General features: G+C 34.5%; 2 pseudogenes; one reads left to right on the top strand and one right to left on the bottom strand.

Annotated features, from left to right (window-relative positions):
- Positions 1-1,689: 1,689 nt before the first annotated feature.
- Positions 1,690-3,855, top strand: LOC115963045 (annotated as a pseudogene).
- Positions 3,856-4,025: 170 nt separating this feature from the next.
- Positions 4,026-5,779, bottom strand: LOC115963043 (annotated as a pseudogene).
- Positions 5,780-20,717: the final 14,938 nt, after the last annotated feature.

Here is a 20,717-nt window from a genome sequence, read left to right as displayed (position 1 = left end):
GGTCTGAATTGGATTTGACAAGTAGTCTCTGCCATGAGCCCCTGTGGTTTGATTAAAATTACCAAAATGCCCCACCGTTATTCAGTTTTTATAAATCAAAAAACGCTTAAAATTCGTTTTTATTAGTTTCCTTAACTTATTACTCAATTCGGTGAGAACTGTGTGATGAAAACAAAATCTGAGAACAAATCTAAACAAGTAATTGCTCCATGGAACCCACTATTTTTAAGTGATGAATGTTCGATGAGTGATGAAAACGCAAAAATCCAAACAACCCATAAGTTGTCATGCTGACATAGGATTTTACTCTGGTATCAATTATTCTGCTGGTAAATCCAGGTTCCCAAGAAACAACACTGCACAAGTATGACAATTGCCATTTTTTTTTGCATGGATGACAATTGTCATGTTGACATGTTGTGTTACTCGTGTATCAATTGTTCTCTTGGCTCCTTTTAAAAAAAAAAAAAAAAAAACTCTCTTGGCTCAATTAGCTTTAGCATTATAGGCGTAAAAACCCCGGTTGCTATTTTACCAACCATCATTTCAAATCTCTTTTATTCGGGAATGTATTGCTATATATTTTAAGGAACCGTGAGTTCTCAAATATACAACTTACCATTCATGGATTGTAAACATAAAAAAATATATTATTGGAGAGAGAGAGACATAGAGGAAGAGAGATGGGAGAGAAGAGGGAAACAATTTTTTATATATTATTTGATTGTGTAGTTTATATTATTTTTTTGGGTTATATGTAAAAATAAAAACTAAGATATTGAGTATATTGTTAAATGCGTTGATAAAATAGATAAAGTGGTGTTTGAAAATATAAAATATGTTTTTTTTTTTTTTAATTTTTTTCAACTGTATGAGATAACAAGTTGTTGTTGATGATGGATCAATAATAACTTGTCAATAGCAGTGGCAATTCATCTTCATGTGTCGGGTTCATGTCGTGTTAACTTATGAGTATTTGACTATATAAGTCAACACTAATCTGACATGTTTATTAAATAGGTCAGAATTCCTTAATCCTAATACAATTTGTTTATAAAATAGGTCAGTTTTATTGACCCATTTATCAAATTTTATCAAAGCGAAAAGGAAAAAAATAAGTTTTAACCTAATTGATTTGAACTATGAAAAACCAAACAAATAAAATTTGTTAATATTAATTGCATCACAAATAATCATTTAAAATTAAAACATATCTCAATATCACAAATAATCAATCACAATATTTTTATATACCACAACAACTAATAAGTTTATATACCTAAGGTTTTGAAGGGTATACTAGTAAAATAACAGTTAAACAAGTAAAACGAGTTTTGTGAGTTGGACACAAACACGACATATTTGTTAAACGGGCCAGTCGTGTCAACTCATATATGAAACCCTTGTTAAGCCTAACCCATAACCTGCTAACTTTGGGTAGTGTCATGTTTTTAGGTCATGTTGGATTTTGCTACTCCTACTTGTCAACTCAATAGTTGTAAAATTTATTATGAAAAATATTGTGTCAGTAGCATTACTCTTGGCCAATATGTTTGGTGACAAACGGACATTCGGTGGAGGCAAAATGATTTGACTGCTAGTGTGCTAGGAAAATTATCAACTTTATAAAAGTGATGGTGGTGCAAGAGTTGCAAAACATAGTTATCAAGTAAAACAGAATTTGCAGAAATGGTTAGCTCAGTCATTCCCACCGTTGATTTATCTCCTTTCTTTAGAGATGGGGATCATCAGGGTGACAAGAACAAGGCCATGGAGGCAATAGGTCAAGCCTGTTCTGAGTATGGCTTCTTCCAGATTGTGAACCATGGTGTGCCCCATGATCTAATGAGCCAAGCCCTTCACCTCTCGAAGACATTCTTTGAGTACCCTGATGAGGAAAAGCTCAAGTCTAGTCCTGGGTCTGAAGCACCACTTCCTGCAGGTTACAGTAGGCAGCCTAAACACTCGCAGGACAAGAATGAGTACTTGCTACTGTTTCCACCCAGTCCAACTTCAATGTGTACCCCAAAAACCCACCTGAATTCAGGTATGTCTAAGACTATTTGCATCACTGACAAACTAAATCACACACCAAGAATAAATTTTTTGATAATGTTGATTACTGACTGTTATCACTTATCAGTATAAAAAATTTTGGATTAGGTTTTATCCTCATAGTGAAATTTTCTCATTTATTTATTTATTCTTAATAATACTTATCATTAAGTAGAAAAAGGAACTACATAGAAAGGAAACTAGTGCCATCTAAATTTATTTCCCTAGGAAAAGATTAGGGATGGAGAAGATGAGAATATTTCCCTCAATAATACACAAAAAGCTGATTTAGCAATGTTATAGGCTAACTTGTAGTTTGAACTAGATTGAGGATATATAATAAATGATTCTTACTTATTAAAAAAAAAAAGTTTATATAATAATCTCTTATTGTTATTATTATTCGTTAATGTTGGTGTCCATAACTCTTCTAGTAACTAAGTATTTTGCGGGTGTGTAATTTCCCATCCCACAAACACTAGGAAATGATAGGGATACTAGAGATACTGGTTAGAAGGTTTGGACCTAAGACCTCATTAGGCTTTGGAAACCACTAGATCAAATAATCCGTTATTTGTTTATATGTTCAGGAAACTATTTCAATTTGTTAACTAAAAATATAGATAAAATGTATGAGAAATGATAACATGATGGAATTTTTCATTGCTTATTAAATATATTGATTTTGACAGGGAAGTATTTGAAGAGATTTTCTCCCACTTAACCAGAACTGGTATGCTTGTGGAGAGCATCTTAAATGAGTGCTTGGGTCTCCCTCCCAACTTCCTCAAGGAATACAATCATGATAGGAGCTGGGATTTCATGACGGCTTTGCATTACTTCCCGGCAACTAAAATTGAGAATAATGGTCTCTCCGAACGTGAAGACGGGAATTTGATCACTTTTGTGTTTCAAGATGAAGCAGGAGGCCTAGAAGTTTGCAAAAATGGAGAATGGATTCCGGTAACGCCTGCAGAGGCCACAATCGTTGTCAATGTAGGCGATGTCATTCAGGTATAGTCCAATATTCACATTTTCATTAATTCTCAGAGTCTTCATATAAAATAGGTTTCAAATCCTATCGTATCTATATATTATATAATAAGGACATGACTTCAATTATAAGGTAATTAGAATTTATTTGTACTTCTATAATATTCCCACTAACAACATGTTGAAATAAATTTAAAAAAATAATATGTTTTTTTTTTTTTGAAACTTTTGGAGGTGTTGAGCAACAACAAATTTAAGAGTGCAACTCATAGAGTAGTGAGAACTGAAGGAAGAAGCCGATACTCGTATGCCTTTTTCTATAACCTGCAAGGAGACAAGTGGGTTGAACCATTATCACAGTTCACCAAAGATATTGGACAGCCACCCAAGTACAGAGGATTCCTTTACGAGGAGTACCAGCAGTTGAGGATGAGAAACAAGACCCATCCACCTTCCAGACCTGAAGATGTAGTTCACATTACTCACTATGCAATATCCACCACCTAGAACCTAATGCATTAGGATTCTCTCCATTTCAAATGGATGTATTTTATGCTTCAAATTAAAGTATGCTTATGTTTTGTGGTTGTGGAATGATCTGGGTTTGGTTAATGTGAGCAAGATGCATTAATATATTTTTTCCTGTCTTGATTGTGTCTTGTTAACCAAGCAAAGTGGACGATACTTTTCCTTTCCCAATATCAGAGACTCTTGAACCAAAGTATATCTTAATGCATTTTGCTTGATAAATAAAAAAAGTTATCTACTCGTTGATGAACTATAAATAAAAAAGTTACATCCTTGATGAGGATAAAGTTTTCTATCATATTAAATAAATAAAAAAACTAAACCAAGCCAAAACAATTAGAAATTTGAGGCACTTTCTAAGAGTTAGTAAATTGTTAACACGACCCAGTATTTATTATACACATCCTATTACACAATTTTACATATGCTTAAAAATCACAACTTCAGCATTTCAAATGTGTGTAATACTCCAGTATTTTCTCCTAGTTAGTTATCCCTAATTCCATATAAATGAATTCAAATTTGTGAAGCATTTCGTTTTTGAAAGAGATGACAACATGAAACGAGGAACATGCTTGTACAAGTTTCTGAACAGAGCATGATTCGTATACCAATTCCCAATACCCAAAATTACACATCCCTAGTCACACACCCCTTCACGCTTGTACAAGTTTGGTGATAGCCTAATACGAGGAACAGCCTGCAATGGTGTCCTCATGTAAGTGACCAATCCTGGGCTCTCAAACATGTCAATTTCCTCTAATTGGACCCCTCCAGGAGGGTCCCAATGGAAATGATGCAATAAGTGACCCAATATGGACATGACCAAATTGATGCTAAGTTGTGCAGCAGGACACATACGCCTCCCAGCACCAAAGGGTAGCAACCTAAAATCATGACCCTTTATATCAACATCTTCTTCAAGGAACCTTTCAGGCCTAAACTCTAATGGGTCTTTCCAAACCTTTGGGTCACGACCTATGGCCCAAACGTTGACTTGAACATGAGAACCCTTTGGAATGTCATAGCCACCAATCTTGACATCCGCATCAGCCAAATGGGGTAGCATCAATGGTGTTGGAGGGTGCAACCTTAGGGCCTCCTTGGCAATACATTGCAAGTAAGTGAGACTTGACAAGTCCGATTCGGTCATCACACGGTTGGGCCCAATTACGCGGTCTAGCTCATCTTGGGCCTTTTGTTGGACCCTCGGGTTCTTGATCAACTCGGCCATGGCCCATTCAGCTACTATAGCAATGGTGTCCATACCTGCTGTGATCATGTCCCCAAGTAGTCCCATTATGGTATCCTCACTAAGTTCATCTCTTTCTCTAAGAGTAAGCAATGTATCCACAAAATGTTTACCACTTTTGTTGCATGATTGTATGTGCTTTTCCATGATAGTCCTAGTGAATGCATCTTTGTGTGCCAAATGCTTGGCAATTTCTCCTTTTTTAAGCCATGAAATCCATCCTAGCAACTTTATCGAATGAGCTATAATAAGTGATTGACCAACCTTCCTTTCCTGTTCCACAATTGCCTTAAATTCCAATCCATGCTGGTCCATGACACCCTCATTCTCAAACCTCTCTCCAAATACTAGTCTTGTAATATTGTTGAATGCCACTGACCCCAAATACTTCCTAACCATTAGACTTTTCCCATAACCTTCAGGATTGGTGCAATCCTTAAAAATTGATTCAACCATAGCTCTAACTTCATCTTCTCTAATGGGCCTAAGAGCTTCAATGCTCTTAGGAGAGAAGAGCTCCATGGTACAAACTTTCCTTACCTTTACATAGTGGGGGCCATAATCAGCCCAAATAAGATCCTTACCATCTTTGACAACCTTAGCAGTTAGACTTCTCCTGGGCCTACTTGCTAATTGGTGATCATTATCTTTGAGTACTTGTTTTGCTAATTTTGAGTTTAACACAACTATGCTCAAATCTGAACCATACCACACAGACATGATTGGACCATAAATTTGTGACCATTCATTGAAATTGCGGCACCCAACTGGCTTGATGTGAGCAAGGTTTCCTAGGATGGGCCATGGATATGGACCTGGTGGGAGCTTGAACCTTATCCCTTTATAGAGTTTGAAAACAAGGAAGATCAAGGTGATTGATACAAGTAGAAGAGGGAGAGACATTATGAAAACAAAAAAAAATGGTGAAAAGCTTAGTTTTATGATGGTTGAAGAAATGGTCATAAGGGGATTTATATAGATAGTGATATCAATATTTTGTTTATGTTTTTCTTGCACAAGCATACAATTCATGACAAACTCAAGACCCTGGATTGAGGAATAAACGCATGAAAATAATGCATTCATGTTGTTTACATGTTTAATATTTTAAAAGACATGAATATGTGAAGGCTTCCATTGCCCAACCGTTTTCTCAAAATTCTCTTAGTAGAGGCAACAAGGTTTTGGTAAAATAGTATTATTTAAGAAAATTTTTTGACTCTTTACTTCCTTTTGTAACAATTTGAGAAATATGGAGTGGGAAAAACGTTTTAGAAATTGACCATGCATCACAATTTAAAAATAAAAATAAAAATTCATGCAATTGTTCTCATACTGAAATGTTTAATATATTTGCAACATTCTTATTATTATTTTTTTTTTTTTGAAGAGAAGATTCTTATTTGTTTAGAAGCCCAAAAGAAGTCATGGGAATTTGAAAAACCCTAGCCAAGGTGGACTGTTGATCTGAGATAGTTCCATCTAATTGGCAGTCCAAACCTCATTCCAAATTTATGTCCAAGGCATGAATCGAGTACAAGTCCAAAACTTATTAGACTAAAACAGATTATTAATTTATTAAGAAATAGAAACTAAAGTAACTTTGCGATATTTCAAACGATAAGTTTAAGAACACAATTTTTGCCAAAATTTGTTTAAGCGTTTGATTGTGAGTGACTAACAATTACTCTGACACGAATTATACATTTATTTTCAACCAAACACCGAAATTACTTCAACTAATTATTTGGAAAAAGTTGTAACAAAAAATTTGTCCTGACTTTTGGTACTTTTCCAAATGACTAGGTTTCTTTGTCACCAATTTAATTTACTTAGAAAAGATTGGAGATTTCTGTAGAGCCAAGTCAAGGAAATATCGCTGGATTTTGCTGTTGAGACCCAATGAAGCCACATTCATCTAAATACTGAAAATTAAAAACAAGGAAATGTGTTTGATTGATGATCAAGATTTTTTGTTGCATTAAATGCTGAAAATTACAAGCCAAAATGATTTTTTCTGAAAATATTTTTCACTGAATCAACAGGAACTTTTAATCCATGACTAATCAGGGTTAGGGCAAGGATGTAAAAATGAGGGAAAATAATAATAATAATAGTAGTAATAATAATAATAATAACAAAAAAACAAAACGTGTTTTGCAACGAGCCCATCACGTTCTAATCCAAACAATGAGGAGGGAATCTTCCACATTATTACGTGCTTTATGACGTCAGCCCACTGACCAAAAACAAAAATGACGCAAGCCCTGACATTTTTATTATTTTTAGCCAAAATTCAAAAAAATACAAAAAATGCAAAAAAAAAAAATTACAGAGCGTGAGGCACACACAGAAGAAAGGAGCGTGGGAGCATATAAATGTCCTTTCATCCAATTGAGTCACAGCAGGGATCTAGTGGGGCCCACCTTGGTAAATGAATGAAAATGACAATGGGAAAGAAGTGATATGATATGATCAAACCCTATCTCCTTTTAGACTCCTTGGACCTAAAAGATTCCAGCTGTCTTCTTTTCTCTGCTCTTCTCTTCCCCACTACTATTATTATTATTATTATTATTATTATTATTATTATTATTATTATTATTTATTATGGGACAAATTAATTAACCAATCCTATCAAACAAAGCAAATTAGCAAAATGTGATCTACTTCGAAATTGGGTATTTCTTGTTTGAGCCCAAATTCAACTTTCATGATCTATAAAATTTGAATATCCAATTAATTTAGTATATATGAATATGATTGGTTATACTAAAAAAAAAAATATGATTGGTTATTTAAGGTCGGTGGTATACTAAAAACTAGCATGAAGTAGATTTTTATTTTGGTTTTTGATGGAATATAATATTAATCAATTGTGAGTCTGGCCTATTCTAAGCTTTGTTTAAATGATATATATCTTCAATAAGCACAAAAAGTAGAAAAATATTAGGAACACAAATTAATCCACAATTTTTACCACGTGAAAAGTTATAAGCGGTGGATATAAAATAGTGAGTCAACACCTTTATCAGTAATAACTCACTCTGTGAGTAATTGTAGTATAAATTGTGAATTTTTTTGTATCTCTAGTATTGCTGTAAAAAGAAAGACGGCCCTAAGCTAAATGAATATTGACTAGGTTGGGTTTAGGCTCGAGGTTGAGTAATTAGGGCAGGTCTAGACCCAAATTGACACTAAATATTCCTTATGAAGGTTGGGTAATCCAAGCCCAAACCTATTTCACTAGTTGCTGGGTGCACCACCCACTGACTGACACATCAACCAATCCACATTATAGTAATTGTATTTGACAACCAAGTGGATTGGCCAGAATTGGGAAAACCCGGATCGCCTTCTTCCACTATCGGATCTTTTTTTCCAGATACTGCTGCTCTGATATATCTCTGTCCTCAATAATGCAAGATTTTTATTTTTTTCTCCTAAAAGTCAAGGTATTCGAGACAATAATCTTGATGGATGCATTAATTGACCTACAACCCCAAGTGGAACATATAATTGACATGCAAATTACATGCATTGTATCTCATCCTATAAACCACGAAAAATCTTATATTGACATTCACAATAAGCGTTTCCAGTTCAAATTAAATCTCATCTTCCCTAATTATCGAAACGTTCTATCAACAACTCAATTTCCATGTGGGATTTTAGGTGCAGGTCAAGCATCAATATTAGTCATATTTTTAACTTGGGAGTGTCTCCATTGCTGTGTATTGCGCCTAGAAATCATATTCACATTTGTCTATTTGCAGGACTGTTCCAACCAAATTTCTCCAACAAATTGAAGCACCCTGCTCAGGGTAGTGCCAACTGCAAAGCAATATTAAAGCTGTAAGCTTTGAAGCCGAAGATAACTTCTCACTGTGATTGAGAAACCATTAACATGGCCCAGAAGTACTGATGATTGAAAGTGATTAATAAGAGTTGCTTGACTTACCCATATATATATATATCATAGGGCATGCAAAAACATGTTAGACCATTTTGGATTGGTCTAGAAGTCAAATTCTTTATACTTCATTACTTCTTTAGTAAAAACACCCAACTTTTAACTCTCTTAATATGATCATTGTACATGAAAATAGAACCAGATCTCTGGGTGCACAATATATAATCATGGATCTTCTATATTATTAGGTGAGCTAGGGCCATAAATTTTCCCAGGATAATCTCTTGGGTCCCATTAAAAAAATAAAAATAAAATAAAATAACTGGCAATTTAGCAGCTCCTATAGATTTCAGCAAAAACTCTGAGCTAAATATGTAAGATGTCTTCTTCAATGGTATACAGAAGTGGCAAGTATGTGTGGTCTCACAAAAGGCAGCAATGGTTAATATGTGGTCCATGTTTCTCGGCAACACAGGTCCACAACCCACAAGCGTCATGTACAGATCGAAGAATGCAACATGAAATATTAACTCATCGTCGTACCAATCCAAACCATCAGAGACCTAGCAAGCCCACATGTGAATATGCTTCACTTTGATCCTCTAAAAAAAATAGATTGATACTTGTTACACGCTTTGAAAATGAGTCATGGAATAATATATTTTATGATTTGAGTTTCCAAACCAATTCTTCTATATTTTATTCCTTGACGAAAAAGATAAAAAAGATATGTGCAGGTTAGGACATATATTATGATCTGAGAAAGATGGAAAATCCAAATTGATCATAAATCTTTTTTTCTTTTTTTTTTTTAAGGAAAATCATAAATCTTTTTAAAATTCGAATATGCCATGGAAAAAATATTCGAAAAGGTATTTAAAAAAAAAGGCACTATTACAGAAAGTTTTTGCTTTTTTTTTTTGTTGAGGAAAGAAAGTTTTTGCTTTCAACTTAAGTTTGGTTGAAAAAATCCATTGGGCTAGCTGGACAAAAGAATAGTTATGAAAATTATAGACCTCAAAATAATAGTATATAATTCATGATCTACAGTTCATTAACTATTGTAATTTAATTAATAAATTCAAATACATGGTTGTGATGATCAATATACACTACAAAAAAAAAAAAAAAAAAAAGTTGCTATTTGTAATCACCAGGCACCCTTAGTATAGTTGTCACTTCATAAGTATAAGTACTTGTTGGGTGTGGAGGTTAAAGGTCGAGATTCAAGTTTCTAAGAGAGAACTTCACACACATAAACACTTAGATTAGGTTAAAGTAGAATTTCTATCTTATATTAAAAAAAAAAATTGCTTTTTGTAACGGAACTTTCCATTGTATAAGAAAATCCATAGGAAAAAAATTACTTTTTTGACAACAAACCTCTTACATCGTTGATTGTTCGTTAAATATTGAAATATTTGCAACGGAAAAAAGTGTTTTGTCGGAAATACTTGTAATTTTTATCCGAAATCTAATTTATTTTGGAGGGAAGTGATTGTCGTTATACTTTCTACACTTGACTCCTAAATGTTAGGAAGCACGAGTATTTCACTTGAGATACTGTATTTGTATCAAACATAAGATATGTCTAGAACACATTTGCACAACTATTTCAACTATTTCTTTTTAAAATAATAATAATAATAATAATAATAATAATAATAATTGTAGGATATGACAAAGTACACGAAAGGTGCACTTTTTTTTTAATCTTTTTTAATTTTACTCTTGAGTACTTATCTAATAATCTTTTATTTAATATTTTAGATTTTATTGTTACTTTGTATTTTAATTTTTAAACATTATTTATCAGTCATAAATTCACTTTATTATAAATTATTACTTTTAAATTGATATATGTCTCACATTGTATGTAAAAATAAATATTTAATAATATAAGTAAAAATATATTTAATAATTAGTTAATATGTGTATTTTTCACCGGTATCTTATTTTTCAAAAATGACAGTATTATTAAGCTTGTGTTTGGGTCCATATCCGTACTTCTTTATTTACCATGACAGAAAAACGACCGAAATGTAAGAATTTGCAGACCCTTGATATTATAAAATTGACTTTTATTGATTGATTGATTTGCAGACCCTTGGAATCATAAGTATTTTGCAGACCCCTGATTTTTATTGATTGATTTTCAACGACAATAGTTCGAGAATAATTTGAAGCCCTTTAAGTTTTAACTCAAAGCTTACTGTTAATATGACTGTCAGCTCAGACTATCTAAAGCTTTTTTTTTTTTTTTTTTTTTGAGAGGTATCTAAAGCTAATTTTAGGCTAGTAAAAAGTAAAAACTAAATTAAAATAGACGCACCAAGAACTTTATTGACTAGGGACATATAAATGATCCTCTTCTTTGACACATAGAAATTATTTAAAATTTTCATATAAAAAAAAAAAAAAAAAGATTGACAATTTAGAGTCCCATCTTTGAGCTAATCATATTAAAGGAAGTTGTTGTACTAATTGATTGGAAAAGAATTACTTAAACCATGGAAAGCATTGTGTAATTTAAAAGGAATGAAAAAATAGTACTTGATAAAATTCATGTGTGAACAGTAGTTAGTTAAAGAATATACAATTTCAGATTATATAATAATAAAAAGAATAAGTATTTAATATAATATAATTGGATTCATAATTTTTTTTTTTTTTGGGAGAAACATAAATTTACTAACTTTTTTTTTTTTTTAGAGAGAATTTCAACCTATGGAGTCTGCTCTTAATGATAACTCTTTATCATTAGACCAAGATACCGATCAGTTTTTGATATAGGCGGGGATTAAACCCTAAATCTCTTATATAACTAATAGAGATTTTACCAGTTGAATTAACTGAAACCCACATAAATGTTATCATTATATGTTATATTAACTACGAGAATATAGATGTAGATTTTTACTAGAAGTTTATTTATTAAAAAATAGTTAAAGTAATATAATCTTAGCAAGAAAAAGTGAGGCTTAAAAAAAAACCTAAACGAATAATATAAAAAGTTAGAAGAAACACTTTTTGCCAAACAAACACTTTGTTTTCTTTTATATCCTCAACTTCAAGGCTACCATTTGGTCATTATTCTTTCATATCCATAATGTAAAATGATTGACTTGAATATCTAAGTAAGGGTTGGTTTGTTTTGGTTTAAAATGTAAGTTTATTTTCACCAATAACTCAGGAACAATTTTTTAAAAATAAATATTGTAGGGACATGATTATTAAGGACCCAAGAACAATATTAGGCTTAAATATAAAGAGTCCGAACAATACAATTTGTAGAGTGTGGGCTTGAAAGGCTGAACCTTGGTCACTGGACAGCGATCTGGGCGTGACTTTCATGGAAGTTCGTATGAGGGTGGACTTGGCGTGATTGACAAAACCGTTCCTCAATGCATCCTATGGGATTTTTGTCCTCGGACCCCGTCTGAGGAGCTTAATGTTCTTCTCCTCCTCCATTTTTTAGGGTCTCTCCCTCCGGGGCCCTCCTCTCCCTTGGTTCTTCTTCCCTCTTATACTAGTAGTTACTTCCCTTTCAATGTCCACGTGTAAGTTTTACTTTCTAGCATGAGAACTTGTCCTATCAGCCCATACCTAAAGTGGTTGGGAGTAGACGTAAAAGTTGAATAGCATGGTAAAGAGTATGGGTCTGTCAGGCGCAGAGCTCTTTATTACAGTATTGACAGCTTTTTCACTTGTCTTGTCCCTGCATTAAACTCGTCCTTCTTCTTTTAGGTGTCTTGTGGGATGCTGAGCGTGAGATTGTCCTCGGCCACACCCTTGGGTCTTTTTAGGGCTTTCATTACGCGTCCTCGACAATAGGTCTCCTCGGCTTGGGCCTTGGGCCCTAATATAAAATGGGCCGGGACCACAAATTTCCCGACCCCACAATAGCCCCTCAAAATTCTATTGCCCGACCTCGTGGTTGGGTAGGAGGGTTTTGGTGATGTTAGGCCCAAATCATGGCTTGCCCAGCTCTGCACTTCATTAATGTTGGGGTTTATCCATTTGTATGGGAGGCGCGCCGGATCATGAGACATCCTTCTAGATTCACTCACACGGCGTCCCCGACGTTTCAGTGCTCGAGGCACGCCATTAATATGTCTCCTTCACGAGGCTACCTAAACTTTATGGTTGCAAACGGTGCTGGGAGTTGAGCAAAAACCGTATCGTCTGTAGCATTTCTTGTGAACCTGCGTAGATTAAATGCCTCCAATTTGCCCTCTATATAAGAAGTAGGGTAGGAGGTTACTCCTTTCTCGTACAAAATCCTTTGTCCCCTTCAAATTCTCAACCCTTCAGCTGTGCTCCTAGTCTTCATCTCCAGTGCAATCAACCCTTAGAGTAATATGTTTGAGGCACAAGTGGGGATGAAGGAACCACAACCGCTCCAGAAGCAATGGGTCTCTTCGAATCTCAGGATGGCACGGTCAGGGCAGGGAAGACAAAGACTAAAGACAATTCTTCGTTCTCATAAGGTGGGAGTGGGTCCTCCGCCTCTTTCAGTCAAAATTCGAAGCATGTACTGGTCGCGTCAAACTTTCGGTGCGACAGTAGTGGGATTTCCCGTCATCAAAACTAGCTGCTCTATCGCAAGCGCTGCTAATGTGGACGCTCATCAACTTCCTGTGTGGCCATCCACGAATACTCCGCTCTCTGCACCTTTTCTTCAAAGGTATTAATCCCACGTTAAGTTCTTTTGCTGCCTGAGTTATGGGCACGTAAAAGTATTGGGAAAGGGTTTCCTCAAACAACATTTTGGAATTGTTGCATCTTTCTTCTCTGCAGCTCTTCTTCTGCTTCTCCTTTGTACTTTTTCTCTTTGCTTATGCAGTTAGCTTTTAGTATTGGCTTACTTAAGCTCCTTTATTGTACGTTGTACGTTGTACTAGTTATTTATCTTAATAAAAAATGATTCTATTTCATTCTAAATATTTTTCTTTTCTACAGTACTTATTTTGTGAATAGATGTGTTTCATGTGCATTTTTATTTAACAACACTCGAGGTAGGAAACCTCGTATCAAAAAGCAATTAATTTAAACCTATTGAGACTATCAAGTATAATAATACCAACCCACAGCAAATTAAACTTATGAGACTAACCGAGGTAACAGCTGAGTGCTCAACGATGCGCAAGGTAGTCATCCGAGAACGAGGAACTCAAAATAAGCCATCCGAGAGGGTTGCCGAGTAGTGGGGAACTTTGACCATATTTTGATAACACCTTTTTCTTTTACGTAGTTGGTTTCCCCATAAGCTTGAGTCCGAGGACCATATAAGGCCTTGGTTCTGTCCAAAACTTGTAATTTTTATTTTAAGTAGTTGGTTTCCCCATAGGCTTGAGTCCGAGGACCATACAAGGCCTTGGTTCTGTCCAAAACTTGTAGTTTTTATTTTAAGTAGTTGGTTTCCCCATAGGCTTGAGTCCGAGGACCATACAAGGCCTTGGTTCTGTCCAAAACTTGTAGTTTTTCTTTTAAGTAGTTGGTTTCCCCATAGGCTTGAGTCCGAGGACCATACAAGGCCTTAGTTCTGTCCAAAACTTGTAGTTTTTCTTTTAAATAGTTGGTTTCCCCATAGGCTTGAGTCCGAGGACCATACAAGACCTTGGTTCTGTCCAAAACTTATAGTTTTTCTTTTAAGTAGTTGGTTTCCCCATAGGCTTGAGTCCGAGGACCATACAAGGCCTTGGTTCTGTCCAAAACTTGTAGTTTTTCTTTTAAGTAGTTGGTTTCCCCATAGGCTTTTGTCCGAGGACCATAAAAGGCCTTGGTTCTGTCCAAAACTTGTAGTTTTTCTTTTAAGCAGTTGGTTTCCCCATAAGCTTGAGTCCGAGGACCATACAAGGCCTTGGTTCTATCCAAAACTTGTAGTTTTTCTTTTAAGTAGTTGGTTTCCCCATAGGCTTTTGTCCGAGGACCATACAAGGCATTGGTTCTGTCCAAAACTTGTAGTTTTTCTTTTAAGTAGTTGGTTTCCCCATAGGCTTGAGTTCGAGGACCATACAAAACCTTGGTTCTGTCCAAAACTTGTAGTTTTTCTTTTAAGTAGTTGGTTTCCCCATAGGCTTGAGTCCGAGGACCATACAAGGCTTTGGTTCTGTCCAAAACTTGTAGTTTTTCTTTTAAGTAGTTGGTTTTCCCATAGGTTTTTGTCCGAGGACCATACAAGGCCTTGGTTCTGTCCAAAACTTATAGTTTTTCTTTTAAGTAGTTGGTTTCCCCATAAGTTTGAGTCCGAGGACCATACAAGGCCTTGGTTCTATCCAAAACTTGTAGTTTTTCTTTTAAGTAGTTGGTTTCCCCATAGACTTGAGTCTGAGGACTATACAAGGCCTTGGTTCTGTCCAAAACTTGTAGTTTTTCTTATTTTCGAAGATTAGCCTCTCGACCAAGGTGGGGGGCGTTAGCTTGATGTTGGAAGCCTCTAGAGCTGCCCGTGCTATTGACGCTGCAAGGCGTAGCCTCTAGCGGAAATTTATGTCGGAACAACAACAGCGTGTTGTTGGAAACGAAGAAGCTTTCACAGACCCTTGCATGACAGAGGCTTGACTCCACCGCCACCTGTGCCAATGCGCAAGCCTCCCCACAGACAGTGCCAATTATAAGGACACGATTATTAAGGACCCAAGAACAATATTGGGCTTAAATATAAAGAGCCCGAACAATATAATTTGTAGAGTGTGGGCTTGAAAGGCTGAACCTTGGTCACTGGACAGCAATCTGGGCGTGGCTTTCATGGAAGTTCGTATGAGGGTGGACTTGGCGTGACTGACAAAACCATTCCTCAATGCATCCTATGGGGTTTTTGTCCTCGGACCCCGTCCGAGGAGCTTAGTGTTCTTCTCCTCCTCCATTTTTTAGGGCCTCTCCCTTCGGGGCCCCCCTCTCCCTTGGTTCTTCTTCCCTTTTATACTAGTAGTTACTTCCCTTTCAATGTCCACATGTAAGTTTTACTTTCTGGCATGAGGACTTGTCCTATCAGCCCATACCTAAAGTGGTTGGGAGTAGACGTAAAAGTTGAATAGCATGGTGAAGAGCATGGGCCTGTCAGGCGCAAAGCTCTTTATTACAGTATTGACAGCTTTTTCACTTGTCTTGTCCCTGCATTAAACTCATCCTTCTTCTTTTAGGTGTCTTGTGGGATGCTGAGCGTGAGATTGTCCTCGGCCACACCTTTGGGCCTTTTTAGGGCTTTCATTACGCGTCCTCGATAATAGGTCTCCTCGGCCTGGGCCTTGGGCCCTAATATAAAGTGGGCCGGGACCACAAATTTCCCGGCCCCGCAAATATCATCCTTGGAGTTTTAATGTGTGTGTCAATTTAGTTTTTTTGGACTTTTGATTTGTATATAATTAACCTTCTACACTTTAGTTTTGTTATAATTAAATATTTTACAATTTTTTCCATTAAAGACTAACGCATTTTAATCACATGACGTATTCATAGTTTTTTTCCACAACATTGATAATAATTAAAAAAAAAAATCATTATTATCATGAAGCATTATGTGATGAAATTTGTTACTTTTAGAAAATACTAACTTACAAACCTAATGTGAATTGTTTGTATTAAAATAAAAAATAATACAGAAAGAACAAAGTAGAAAGGTTCAATAATCTTTGTATTTATGTGTATCAATGGTGTCATGCAAGGTAAATACACACACAAGTTGATCTATTGGGAATCCTTCATTACACTAAAATCAAGAACAATTCTTTGACTTTAGTAATAATATCAATGGCTGACTATGATGTACAACATGTGCTAGATATGTGAAATATATTAACATTCCCCTCAAACTTGAGGTGATCGAGGAAGTTCACTTGAGTTTGAAGATGAGATCATGAAGATGGCCTGGCCGGTAAAACTTAGTAAACATATTAGCAAGTTGGTCTTTAAAGGAAACCGAGTACAAATACAAGCTACTCTAGTGAAGATGATGATCGATGAAATGACAATCAATCTTACTGGGCTTAGTGTACTCATGGAACACAATGTTGTAAGTATTATGGATAACATTTTAATTGTCGACATGGGTGTAAGTACACGTATTCTAGAGAACACTCATATCCACTAAAAGTCATCGAAGCCACATAAGCTCTAATTTTTAAATAAAATAAGATATATTTAAGATATATCCAAATCATAAATAAACTCTTAGAAAAAGGCAAGGGGGTAAAAAAGAGATGTCTCTTAGAAACTTTACTGCTCAAATGTGTAAAAGTAAATGAAAGATTAATGTCACAATTGTACAAATAAACCTTAAATGAGACCTAACAAATTAACATGCATGATAAGAATGGCTTGCACCATATATGACCAATCCCTATTCCCTACTTACTGTAAGGTCATGATTGTATGTTTTATGATTGTCATGAAAAAAATTTGGAGATTATTGAAGCCATTGGTCGTCTTTTTTCTTGATTGTCCTCAAGGGCGACCCAGCTACATGCAGTAAGTAGCATCTACTTAAAGCACCAATCGTACGAGACTTCGTTCCCGTTGGTCATTTTATACTTTTCATTGGACCATTAGAATCACATGCATTTCCTCTCATCGTGTGTCTACAATGGATCCAAAGTTTTAACAGTTAAACCAATGATTTCCCACTTGAGCTTTGCATAAATTAATTTAACAAGTCATGTCAAATCACAATCAGTCAATCACAAACACTCATTCTAATTTAAACTCTTCAATGTGATAAGAAAAGCAAATAGAGGATAAGCCTTAGACGTCTTGTAATTAATAGCAATCTCATCTGCAAATAAACAAGCCAATGGTTTTTTTTTTTTTTTTTTTTTTTTTTTTTTTGTGTGTGTGGAGATTTTGAACGTGTTAAATTTGACTGGAAAATAAAAGTAAAAAATGTTTAAGCTTAAGCTCAAGCTTGAACCAAGCATAAAAAATAATGTTTGAACTTAACATCGTCAAAAAGTTAAAAAGTTTGAGCTTGACTTGATTTATTAATCAAATCGAGTTCGAGTAATATATCAAGTTTTTGAGTTCAAGATCTAATATAAATATATTATCAAGCTTATTTAATTTGGACAAATGGTCCCAACTCTCCCTACAAAGGATTAGTAAAATATGATTTTATTTTTCAAGCTCATATCAAGCTTATTACTAAGCACATAACTAAGCTTAACTTGTTTTTTATCAAGCCTTATTGTTCACAATTCTGTTCATGAATATTTTGCTTGAGCTCGGCTTATTTAATATACAAACCTAAAACTTAGACTTAAGCTTGGCTTGTTTATAAACAAACAAGCATGAACGAACTTTTTATTAAGTCAAGCTCAAATTGTTTATGAATGACTTGGTTTGTTGCTTGAGTTTGAATCATGACCCTACGTCCAACAGTTTAGAGCTGCAAACAAGTTAAATAGTTGAGTAAGCTTTATACTTTCTTAGGCTTTGTTTGTTAAAAATTAAATGAGCTTGAGCTCGGATCAAGCTTATGTTGAACTTTTAAACCTAAGTTTGATTTCTACTTAATATAAGTCTGTTAAGCTAGCTTGACAAGTTTACAAATTTGATAAAACGTACCACTTGAGCACCAAGTAACCAAACATTTCTTCTCCAAAAAAAAAAAAAAAGAAAAGAAAAAGAAACCAAACATTCTGGACACAATGATAAGTAATGGCCCAAAGGGGTATGCAATTATGCAAACTGAGCATAATTAAAAGCCAAATTAAACATAAAAATTGAATTAAGAAAACCAAACTATTATAGTTGAAGCTTAACAAGAATATATCAATACTTTTTAGATATATTTTTGTAATATCAAGTTGCTTATGAGCCTAGATGATCACCACCCTTGTTTATAAATTAGTTTACAAATTTTATTTTTGTAAGCCTGAACAACACACTGTTTGCCTTGTTCAAGCTTGACTCATTTAGCCTTTAAATCCAGTCTGAGTCTGTTTGATTGGTAATTAAATAAAGAGCCAGACTTAGATACAATATTTAGGTGTTGTTCTTTAGGTTCACTTTTTAAAATCCTGCTATGTGGATTTTTTCTTATGCGATGGAATTGTATTTTTTAGTTAAATAGTCACATAACTAAATCTTAAAAAGGGAACCTAAGGAACAGCACCTAAAGTACTATACCTAAGTTTTGTCCTTAAATAAATAAACATATATAAACAAGTGTTTAGAACTTCCCTTCATATCTCTATCACACAATATTTCATGTTCCTTATTTTATTTATGAATTATGAGCCTTGTTGAGGAATTAGCACGCATTTTTACTTAAACCTAAGAGAGGTGAGCTGTTTCTTGCTCGAGCTTAAGTCATTAAAATTAAACAAACCTTAAAATCAAGCATAAGCTTGTTTATTTAATAAACTAACAAAATAAACTAGTTTTTATCGAGTTGAACTTCAATTACTTATAAACAATTTGGTTCATATATTTGTAGGTATAAAAGAGTTCTTGGCTTCCACTACTTTTCCTTACCACATTATTAACTTTTCCTTCTCTATCACACAATCTCACAAATTCCTTGATATGATGTATTGTCAAAATCAAAGAGTAAAGAGCCATTTAAATTATTTTTCGTGAGTGGTATTTTATTTTCTAAATATGTATTTTGGGAAGAATATATTGTACAGAATATTGCAAATATTGTTAGAATTGAATTTTGTTTTTCCCTACTATTTTGACCATACCAAATTGCCAATTGGGTCGATTCAAAATTCATCGAACTGTGCTTTTATGGAACGGAGTAATTATTGTAATTATCACGTGAACCATCATGAATTCATGATATTTAGCAAAGACCGTTTATGGGAACACAACTGTATTAGGCTGAACCATGAATAATAGTTTGGAGAGAGAGAGAGTCATATTTACAAAAGGGTTGTGCATATTTTAATGGAAGAAACCTCTCCATCTTTGTGAAATCTTTTTGGGTTTTTAATTAGCTGGGAAATCTAGCATTCTTAACTCTTACTTCTTTGTTTCTTTCCCATCAAATTGACAGTTTTCTCTCATTTCAATTTTAACTCTTTATTTTTTGTTTTTTGAATAGATTAAGAAGGACTATATTTCCTCTTTAAAAAAGAACTTTTTTTGTTTTGTTTTGTTTTTGAGACTCAGTAAACTGGATCCATGGGATGGGGTGAAAGATAATTGCATGTTTTTTGAGTCAAGTCACACACTTTAATTGAGTCATGTCACACACACACAATATTGATTGTGTCATGGGCCAATCAATTATTCAATATAGCCTCTATACTGCCCCAAAAGGCAGGCGATTGTTCTGTTCATTTCATTCTAGTGTCTTCCATACATTTTTTTTTTTTTTTTATATTCCCAAGCATGCATGTCCAATTCCAAAAACTCCAAAACCCATTCATGCTCATGCATATAGCAAAGCAAATTAGCAGATATAAACATAATAATAAACCCATCCCAAACACAAAGAAAGAGAGAGATAGACTTTGAATTAAGGTATTGAAAAATAAAAAATGCCCTATAATCAAGTTGAAGACCAAAGTGCAAAGCCAAGTTGAGGAATCCCAAAGTCCCCCAGCAAAGGTGCAGCACAAAAGGCAAAGGCCAAAGGCAAAACGAAATGATTACTTGAATGAGGTTGGGACCCACCCGATAATCTTTCCTTTCCAAGTCTCTCAATTTTTTGACTTGGGATTGGGTCCCACCTTGGCCACCATTGTCTTTATGGATTGAATGATAAAAAGAGCACCTCACGTGGAGTCTGAACCAAAGGGCCTGTCCAACCACAAATTAAAAAAGGAACCCTCTTCTCTCTTCTTCATTCACAAATATATAATAAAAATCCCAGATTTTTTTTTTCTTTTCAAAATTCAATTTTTTTTTAAAATAATTCAAAAGTTCAACCCAACAACAACAAAGCAATTTCTTTTTATTTTATTATTATTATTATTATTATTGCTTTTTAAAGCTCACCCATATAATTCCCACTCATTATCTTTGTTG

This window comes from Quercus lobata, chromosome 10 (genome assembly GCF_001633185.2).
Source record: "Quercus lobata isolate SW786 chromosome 10, ValleyOak3.0 Primary Assembly, whole genome shotgun sequence".
NCBI lineage: Eukaryota > Viridiplantae > Streptophyta > Magnoliopsida > Fagales > Fagaceae > Quercus > Quercus lobata.
This window is presented reverse-complemented; position numbering and strand designations above follow the sequence as displayed.